The 9,554-nt window shown below is 37.6% G+C and overlaps 1 protein-coding gene across 2 annotated transcripts in view; it reads right to left on the bottom strand.

Moving 5' to 3' along the window:
• Positions 1-7,979, bottom strand: part of LOC121428593 (metal-response element-binding transcription factor 2-like) — a 30,497-nt gene extending 22,518 nt beyond the window's left edge. Inside the window, exon 1 of one of the 2 annotated variants that reach the window (XM_041625345.1) lies at positions 7,747-7,979. The gene's annotated coding sequence lies outside the window, so the exon portion shown is untranslated. The remainder of the gene's footprint in view (positions 1-7,746) is intronic. The other variant, XM_041625346.1, reaches the window with a different exon arrangement.
• Between the last annotated feature and the right edge of the window lie 1,575 nt (positions 7,980-9,554).

Below are 9,554 nucleotides of genomic sequence, written 5' to 3' on the forward strand. Positions count from 1 at the left end.
AAATTGGGATTGTCCAAGAAAGCAAAGGCTTCAGGCCTAGTATTGAATTTTTGAAATTATTATTTTATCAAATTTATAAACCAGACATAGCAACATGACTAGTAAGAAGTGGTCTACAACTTAAGACTAGTGCTTCTACCGTTAGTGTCAGGTGATTGTGGTGCGGAAGGTGAGTGCCGATCAACATTACTAACTTTAAAAATTAGTTACATAATTCTGAATGCCACAACTGATGAGATGAGTCTCGCAAAGTTAAGATAAAGCACTCATTCAATGAACAAGGTTATGATATAACCTTGTTCTCAGTTATATCTCCATGTGAGGCAAAATAAGGGTGGCAATGTTTGGCTAATTTTCTCTTTTTGTTTGGGGCAAATGCTTGATGTTTTTACACTGACAGTTTCCAATACACCTATTATTCATACAACTTGGCTCTTATTTAAATTTGATACTTTAAATCATTTTTTTCTTAATTAAAAATAGAGATCAAAAAATGAAAATTTTCTTGCCATATTACTTTCCACCAATAGAGGGCGTACACAAAAATATGCCCAAAATTCAAGTTTTTGAGCGCTCTAGTGAATACAAAAATTATTCCCAAGTTACTAATGTAAAATAAATTGCAACTGTATGGAAATTAGTAATTTTGGTCACAAAAGTGATATTTTAATGATTTTTTAAAGTGTGTGCTCTGTACAACATTGGCATACCATAGTCCTACCTGTAGATTCCCCACAGGCAGGGTGGTAGCAGTGAACAAGTGGGTGGTAGCAGTGAACAAGTGAGATAAAGAACTGAATATTAAGTCAGACAAAGCACAATCACAAACAAGTTTCGGCACAAATCAGTTTGGCACCAGTCATTTATGGACTTGAGTTTTGGGAAGTCTTACCTTGATTAACATCAAATTAATAATTTTCCTGTTAAAAAAGGCGGTGACCTACACCAGCTCACTCGTTTGTTTGCATGATTTTGGTCTCTTGCCATTCCCGATCGTGTTAATTCAGAAAAGGGGGGGGGGCATTATTGAGTCTTGAAATGTGATTAAGACCACTCATTCAATGAACAAGGTTATAATATAACCTTGTTCTCAGTTATATCTCCATGTGTGACAAAATAAGGGTGGCAATGTTTGGCTTATTTTTCTTTTTCTTTGGGGCAAATGCTTGATTTTTTTACACTGACAGTTTCCATTAGACCTGTTAATTCATACCGCTTGGCTCTTATTTAAATTTGATTCTTTATATCATTTTTTCTTAATTAAAAATAGAGATCAAAAAATGAAAATTTTCTTGCCATATTACTTTCCACCAATAGAGGGCGTACACAAAAATATGCCCAAAATTCAAGTTTTTGAGCGCTCTGGTGAATACAAAAATTATTCCCACATTACTAATGATAAATAAATTGAAACTGTATGGAAATTAGTAATTTTGGTCACAAAAGTGACATTTTAATGATTTTTTAAAGTGTGTGCTCTATACAGCATTGGCATACCATAGTCCTACCTGTAAATTCTCCACAGGCCAGATGGTAGCAGTAAACAAGTGATTAAGACTGAGACTCTGAGAGACTTGCTAGAGTCTGACACTTGGCTTTTGCAAATTAGGTGGGGAATTCTCTCAAAGGCTCAAAGCTGGCTACCAGCATGACCAGTGCGAAACTCTAGCCAGGTATAACGTGTGTCATTAGACATTAGCCCCAAACATGCCAAACCAAACTTCAAAAAATTATGAAAGTCAGATTCAAAGACATTGAGTGAATATCATTGTCAATGTGTACCAACAATTTATTATGGTCCATGGACCATGGGCATGGACAAATGCACTCATCCTACGAACGAGGTTATAATATAACCTCGTTCTCGGCAGTATACAGTGCTATTGTGCAATTATACATTGCCCATTTTTTCCACATTCCTAGCCCGAACCATCCCAAATCAATACCTAATTTAATTAACCTATCTTTAGAATTGTTATTCTGACGGGGAGGCTGTCAAAATAAGCAGTATGATATAAAAAAATGAATAAAAACTCACCGATTTCTCTTACGTGAACCTCGTCCAACTGCCTCCATTATGTCTATGGTGTTCGACAGTGACAAACCGCAAAAGAAAAACGATCTCACGAAACCATAGAGACCCATCAACCCGTTTGGACCACCGACCGTCGAGGTTACGACGGAACTTTGCTCGTAATGCATTCTGGTAGGGAAGTCTTAATAGCCTCAATCAAGACAAATTTGCAATTTCGTTTTGTATCGATACGAAGTCAAAATCGTTTAATTTCCCTCGGATATGTTTTCATTGACTTAAAATCCAAACCTAAAGGATTTTCATTATTTACCACGAAGGCCTGGCAGCTCCAAATTTTCAAGGGGGAGGGAAGATTTAAGTTAATTTAATTGATTTCAAATCCAAACGGATTACAATGATCAAATGAAATACAAAAAGGTAGAAAAATTATCACACAAAATGGATGCAAAATAAATCTGTTCTATGGCTTTCGAGGGGGTGGGCACGAGCCTGATGTGCTCCCCATCCTAGATAAATGAAATAAACTCATTAAAACTAATGTTCTGTTTTATCACTTTCATTCTTTTCATATTTCACCCTTAGATTTAGATTTACATTATTTATCTATTTCCGTTCAACAATTTTTTTTTCAAAATATAATCAAAGTAGCAATACATTTTCAATATAATCGATAAAACAGACATATCAATGAAATTTCATAACAAATGCTGTCTATAAATTAAACAAAAATACAATGTGTTGCAAAAATTTTATATATGAAAGGAATATAGAAATGAACGGACGGGACTTGCGAAGAAAACCAAAGCTAGCTTGTAGAGAAGGCAAGCCCCTAAACTTAGTTTCAATACTAAATATAAACAAACTATATATACAATACAAAAAATCAAGACGGACACAGAAGACAAGCTTACAGTAATCCACAAATATCAAAATAAAACGAATAAGCGACAACAAAAATAAGAGAAAGTAGTTCAAATAATTACCCTTTACCCAGTGGAGGAAATCTCTTCCAAAAGGTAGGGGGAACAAGGGGCTGGACAATTTGACAAGGTTACCACCCCAAATTTAATGTCATTTCGACAAAAATAAATTTGACAAGCAAAAAAAGGTTATCATGCCAAAAGTAAGGTCATCTCGTCCTAAGATACATGTTCTATTTAAAGGTGGATCAAGCCTTAGCCAATGAGGGGGTGGGGCGGATTTTTTTTCAGCCATATTTTGTACGATCGGCCGCTCGATTTTTGTTTGTTTCTTTGAAAAGAAGGGGTAGTTCTAATAACTTCTTAGCTTTACTCTTAAAAATCAACATAAATATATAATATCATAATCATAATTTATATAATGTGAGCGCGAAGCGAGAGCAAACTTTTTTTGGGGGAAATGTTATGTAGTTTCCCTAAAATTGGGAGATTCTAGGCAATGCTTGTCATCCTGAAAAGATGTGTATGCAACTATACTATGAACGCAAAGCGCGAGCAGAAATTTTTAATACACGTTTTGAACTGAAATGGTAGGCCTACCTACTGCTTGCAGTTAGCCATGAAGACGTATACATGTTTCAACAATCAAATAATGCGCAAGCTGAAAATTTTTACACTATTACCTAAAGATTGGAAATTTTATGCACTTTTTGTACCTTAAACAGAATAGGTATATAACTTAACAATTGATGATGCGAGCGCGAAGCGCGAGCCAAAAATTTCGAGATTTAAACCTAAAAACGAGACACTCTATTCATGTTTTGTAAATAATGAAAAGGATGAGTAATTGGGGATCTTCCTTACATTAATTACATTAATAATGCGAGCACAAAGCGTGAGCAGAAAATTTTTATATACGTAAACTGATTGAAAAGTTAGGCCCTATACCTGTTAAGGACTGCTTGCACTTAGCCATGAAGACGTTAAATATTTCAACGATCAAATAATGCAAGCGCGAAGCGCGAGCTGAAAACTTTTGACATTTCTAGTACATAAAAAAGGAAATTTTAATCAATATTTGTAATCATGAAAACTAAAAAATCGAGATTTAGACACTCTATTCATGTTTTGTAAATCATGAAAAGGATGAGTAATAAGGGGATCCATCTACATTAATATTGCGAGCATAAAGCGCGAGCAGATGCACGCGCGTGTTTTCAGATTCAATCCTTATCTAGGCATTGTAGATACATCTTTTATCATGGAAATCAAAACGAGCGCGAAGCGCGAGCATAAAATATTTGATATTCCGATCTAAAAAGGGTCAAATTTAGCTTTATATTTCAAGCACTATGTAGGTAAATGGTGAGGTGGATATGGATTGTACTTCATAAAGAGCTGATATTTTTCATCATTATTACTTTGAGTTTTGACATAGGACCGGGACATCCTTAAGACATGTCATCATAAATATCTTTCTATTCCTCTTGCTAAGCGCGAGATGGAACAAAAGGGGACAATTTAATTATTAAATTTATATCTTATTTATTAATGTATGATGAGGGCGCGGAATTAATGTGAGTGCAAATTGCGAGCCGAACATTTGTGATAAACAGTCATGAACAAAGGATTTTAAGTAGTTTGTTACGTTATCAATATTGACACATATATAACTCGCAAATCAAAAGGCGAGCGTGCAGCGCTAGCTGATACGTTTTGACAATCAGGCCTGAAAAGGGATATTTTGAAAACTTTATGGAATGCACGAAAATAATAAGTACCTGATAAATTAAAATTTGCGAGTGCGCAGCGCGAGCAGAAAATGTTAGTATTCAGACCATAAAACTGACATTTGTACAGAGCACTTTATAAAAATCAATTTGTAAATCACACAAAATAATGAAAGATTGATTTCCGAGGTGAAATATGTCTTGTTTATTGACTTCCAAAGTTGATATTTTAAGCTCAATATTGAACAAGTTACGTAAATCACCTAACAGTGCGAGCGCGAACGAAAATTTTATAAAGTTACATGAACGACTCTTTTTATTTTCCAAGTCTTCCCCACATTTTATTTTTTGTTATTATTCACTCGTCTTCCTCCTCTTCATTTCTCCTCTCTGTTTCATTTTTTTTCTTTCCTTTTTTTCCTTTATTTGGCTCCACCAATATATAGATCCCCTTGATCCGCCTATATGTACAATTAGTAGGGGGGACATTTGATATTAGGCGGTTTCAAACCGCCTCGATCACAAGAATCCCCGTTAAATTACGGGAACTTTTTAAGGCAAAAAAATACTCGTTAATTATTCCTGCATTCACACCGCCCGAAACACATCCTTCGGGATAAGTTCCCGAAGTTACGAGCATGCGCAGTGTGGTCTGATAAGCAGGCAAGGCGGGAGATTCAAAATCTCTAGCCCAGCAGCCACCCACGCCGCCGCGCCCAACGACACGCTGGGATAAAAGTTCCCGTAATTTGCTTTCACATCGCCAAAATACCTGCGACCTTGGAAAAATCCCCACGAAAGTTCTCGTAATTTCGCCAAGTACCTACTATTTAGCGGGTATTTTCTTTCGGGGAGATTACGCGTAGTTTGCTTTCACATTACCAAAATACCTGGTATTTTCTGATCGGGGTAAATTTCCCGATCAGAGAATACCTGGAACTGGCGAACTTCGAGGCGGTCTGAAACCACCTATTAGGCGGTTTCAAACCGCCTCGATCACAAGAATCCCCGTTAAATTACGAGAACTTTTTAAGGCTAAAAAATACCCGTTAATTATTCCTGCATTCACACCGCCCCGAAACACATCCTTCGGGATAAGTTCCCGAAGTTACGAGCATGCGCAGTGTGGTCTGATAAGCAGGCAAGGCGGGAGATTCAAAATCTCTAGCCCAGCAGCCACCCACGCCGCCGCGCCCAACGACACGCTGGGATAAAAGTTCCCGTAATTTGCTTTCAGATCGCCAAAATACCTGCGACCTTGGAAAAATCCCCACGAAAGTTCTCGTAATTTCGCCAAGTACCTACTATTTAGCGGGTATTTTCTTTCGGGGAGATTACGCGTAGTTTGCTTTCACATTACCAAAATACCTGGTATTTTCTGATCGGGAAATTTACCCCGATCAGAGAATACCAGGAACTGGCGAACTTCGAGGCGGTCTGAAACCACCTATTGTGTCCCCCCCTACTATTTTGAGTAGGGGGGACACGTCCCCCTGTCCCCCCTGGGATTTCCGCCCATGCCTTTACCAATATTAATTCCAGGACGGTACAAATTGTGGGCTTACAGAAGTACAGAGTTTACCTCAGTCAATATGTAATTATTTTGTTTTAAATTGTAATGTACATAATTATACAACCAGGGGCAATAATGATTTTCATATACCTAAAGTAAGAACAAAATTATTTCAAAACTCAATTTTTTATAGGGGACCATTAATTTGGAATACTTTATCAAAGGATCTTAAGGATAGTTGCTCTCTTAATGTTTTTAGGAGAAATTGTAAATATAAAATCATCACTACTTATTCATTTTTTACTTAATTATTATTCTGATTGTTTGTTTGGGTTAGTTAGGTAATTCTTTCCCCTTTTCTACTTTAATTGTTCAAATAATGTATTTTACTTGGGTCGGCCGTACATAAGGTTAACTTCTTTTTGGCTGCTACCCTTTCAGTATAATATTTTATTTATATCCATGTCTGATTTATTTAATGTTTGTACTATATTTGTATTGTTTTTATACTGAGAAAAATAAATTGAATTGAATTGAATTGATATGATGATGAAAATGAATATTTAACAACAATATGAAAAATAATAGATAACATTAATAATCATCCCTTACAATGGTAGCAATCAACAAATACAGAGGGATCGAGAGAAGAAGCAATAACCCCCCCCCAAAAAAAAGGCATCTTATTTCCTTTCACCATACGACAATTAAGGCCTACAGTTCATTATAGAATAAACTAAGGTGATAGCGCTCCAACTACTATTCTTGTGTATAAAATAATTTGAAAATATTGTGTGTCAGGGGAGAAAGAGACTACTATGGCTGGATCTGGAGACCCGAGATAGAAGCATCACCGGAAACAAGTATCTGTTGAGAGAAGCATTTTCATACAGCTCTTTAGCCAATGTTAGCTATATGTCAGTGGTGTGTTCGCTCCCGTTAGCTTTCTTTCATTGAGCACAAGAGGGCGTGTTACATCCTCTACGTAGAAGTCTATGCGCTGCTGAGGATCATGAACAATTTCGGGACAGATTCCGACGGTATGTGAAGGCGTCTTGCAGTAAATGACAACATATCGTTAATTCCAGGAATAAAATACAACAACAACGGAAGGAAGATCAACGTTTGGTTCGAGGGGAAAGAATGGTAAGTCAAACTCTCTTACTTTTTACATTTTTATACCAAACTTTTTCTATTACTAGTACTGCGCCTCACATAGTCCCATCCCGTACCTTTTGCTGTATGGCAAATGGTCGGGGATAAGGAGTGGACAAATGTGAAATGAAATGTGAAATGAAGTTTTCGTCACAACATGATGATGTGCCAAAAAAGAAAACCATTTGGCTGCCAACCATTTCCTTTGACTTATTAGATCCTCGTTAAAGTGAATGATAGGCCCTAGTTCTTTATATATGCCTCAACCATCCCAAAATTTTCGAATTTTTGACTAATATTTTATACTGATTTTGTAACAGCACAAATTTACACACGTGGGACTACTCGCAGGCGTAAACTGAGAAAAGGTTTGTCAATGAAGTCCAAACTTACGAAATGCTCCTTCACTTCAGAGTTATGCTTCAGCTGTAGTGTTCGACATCGATTTGGATGTACTTTGGCAAATTAGACCTATTCAGCTAAAATGTGACGACATTCTGACTCATTAATGCCACTGGACAACTCATCGCAAGAGTCGCATGCCTAGCTAGCAACCCGTCTTCTCCATTTATTTTGTGTACAAAATGTGTGTGAATATTGCACGAGTGTAGTTTCCCGCGAAAACCTATGATGAATGATGATGCGAGGTGACTACTACTTCCGGTATTCCTCTCTATATTTTTTGTTCTTTCTTTATAATACCGCATCTACTGAAACAGCGTTATTCCTGCAGTCAAGTATCTATCTCATGTACTGTTTCACCTTTTTCGAGGAACTACCGAACTATCCAGGGCCCAAGGTCCAGCACCGGGGTCTCCAGCATTTTTTTTAAATAGAAGGAATTAACAAACCAAACATATGATATAGACCTCAGAGTATCCTAGTATAGGCTACTTGATCAAATATGGGAAAATGATCATAGATTTGCTTCCCGATGATCAGCAATTCCCAGGCAATTCCTAGCTGACTATCTCCCTCTTTCCCCCGGGCTATCCCCCCCCCCAAAAAAAAAATCTGTTTTGTAATTAAAGCTCAGCTTCCTGGCTTCCTCCGAATATTCAGGTCTACCCAAAATGGAAGCGTTATTATTTTGTTTCAAATAACGGGGCACATATAGGGCACTGGGTAACCGAGGCGGATGACGCAATCTTATGACTCGATCGAGCCATCGATCTTGATAATTCTGACGGAAGAGAGAATTGTTTTTCCAAAGGAGTTTATTAAATATTTCTATCTATTCAATATCTTATCAGGCCATGTTTTAACAAACCATGACAGGTCAGAATGTTTGAAGTGCATCACCCCGGCGATCCCTTTACAGGCAGATTATCACCCGTTCAGGGTCATTGCACTCTTTTAAGTAACAACGCCTCGGCCCCAGGTCACCCCGCAAACTGGTGGCAGAAGTGGGATAATGTAGGAAAATCAGAATGTTGAGTACAAAACTAATAATTACTAAGCCTCATTACGCTCACTAGAAATGTGGCTGGCGACATGCGCTTCTATAAAAGACACTTTATAGCCATAAATCCCGGGGGGCCACTTACATTGACGAGTGGATACCATGCGCGACCAAAAAAACACGTAAAAAGGATGTCCTTTTCACGATAGGGACGTTACGTACTTAACGTGATAAGGGTGTCAAAACACAAAAATAATGAAAAAAGGGTATCTATTTAGCTAGGAAAATTACGTGTTTAGGGTCGAATTTGCGGGGATGATAAAACAAAATTAAAATATTTTATAAAGGATGTCCTTTTTTGCCCCAACACTTCGTGTTTAGAGTCCGATTTGCGCGAGGTGTAGAAGTTGGGGTCGTACTAAACCAAATAAGATAAAGCCGACGACCGAAGGACCCGTAACAACAAAACATTCCTGTACTTGTTTAGGGGTTCATTCCAGGGAATATTTGCCAAGAGCATCGTTTTGTTTCCAATACTTGTTAAGGGTAGGGTTTCACACGCCAATACTTGTTAAGGGGTGCATTTTCAGAATATGGAAATTACGTGTTTAGGGTGCTTTTCGAGACCCCATGGTCGCGCATGGTATCCACTTGTGAATGGAAGTGGCCCCCCCCCCGGGGTTTAGAGTCCGATTTGCGCGAGGTGTAGAAGGTGGGGTGGGGTCGTACTAAACCAAATAAGGTAAAGCCGACGACCGAAGGACCCGTAACAATAAAACATTCCTGTTCTTGTTTAGGG

This window comes from Lytechinus variegatus, chromosome 15 (genome assembly GCF_018143015.1).
Source record: "Lytechinus variegatus isolate NC3 chromosome 15, Lvar_3.0, whole genome shotgun sequence".
In the NCBI taxonomy this organism is placed as follows: Eukaryota; Metazoa; Echinodermata; class Echinoidea; order Temnopleuroida; family Toxopneustidae; genus Lytechinus; species Lytechinus variegatus.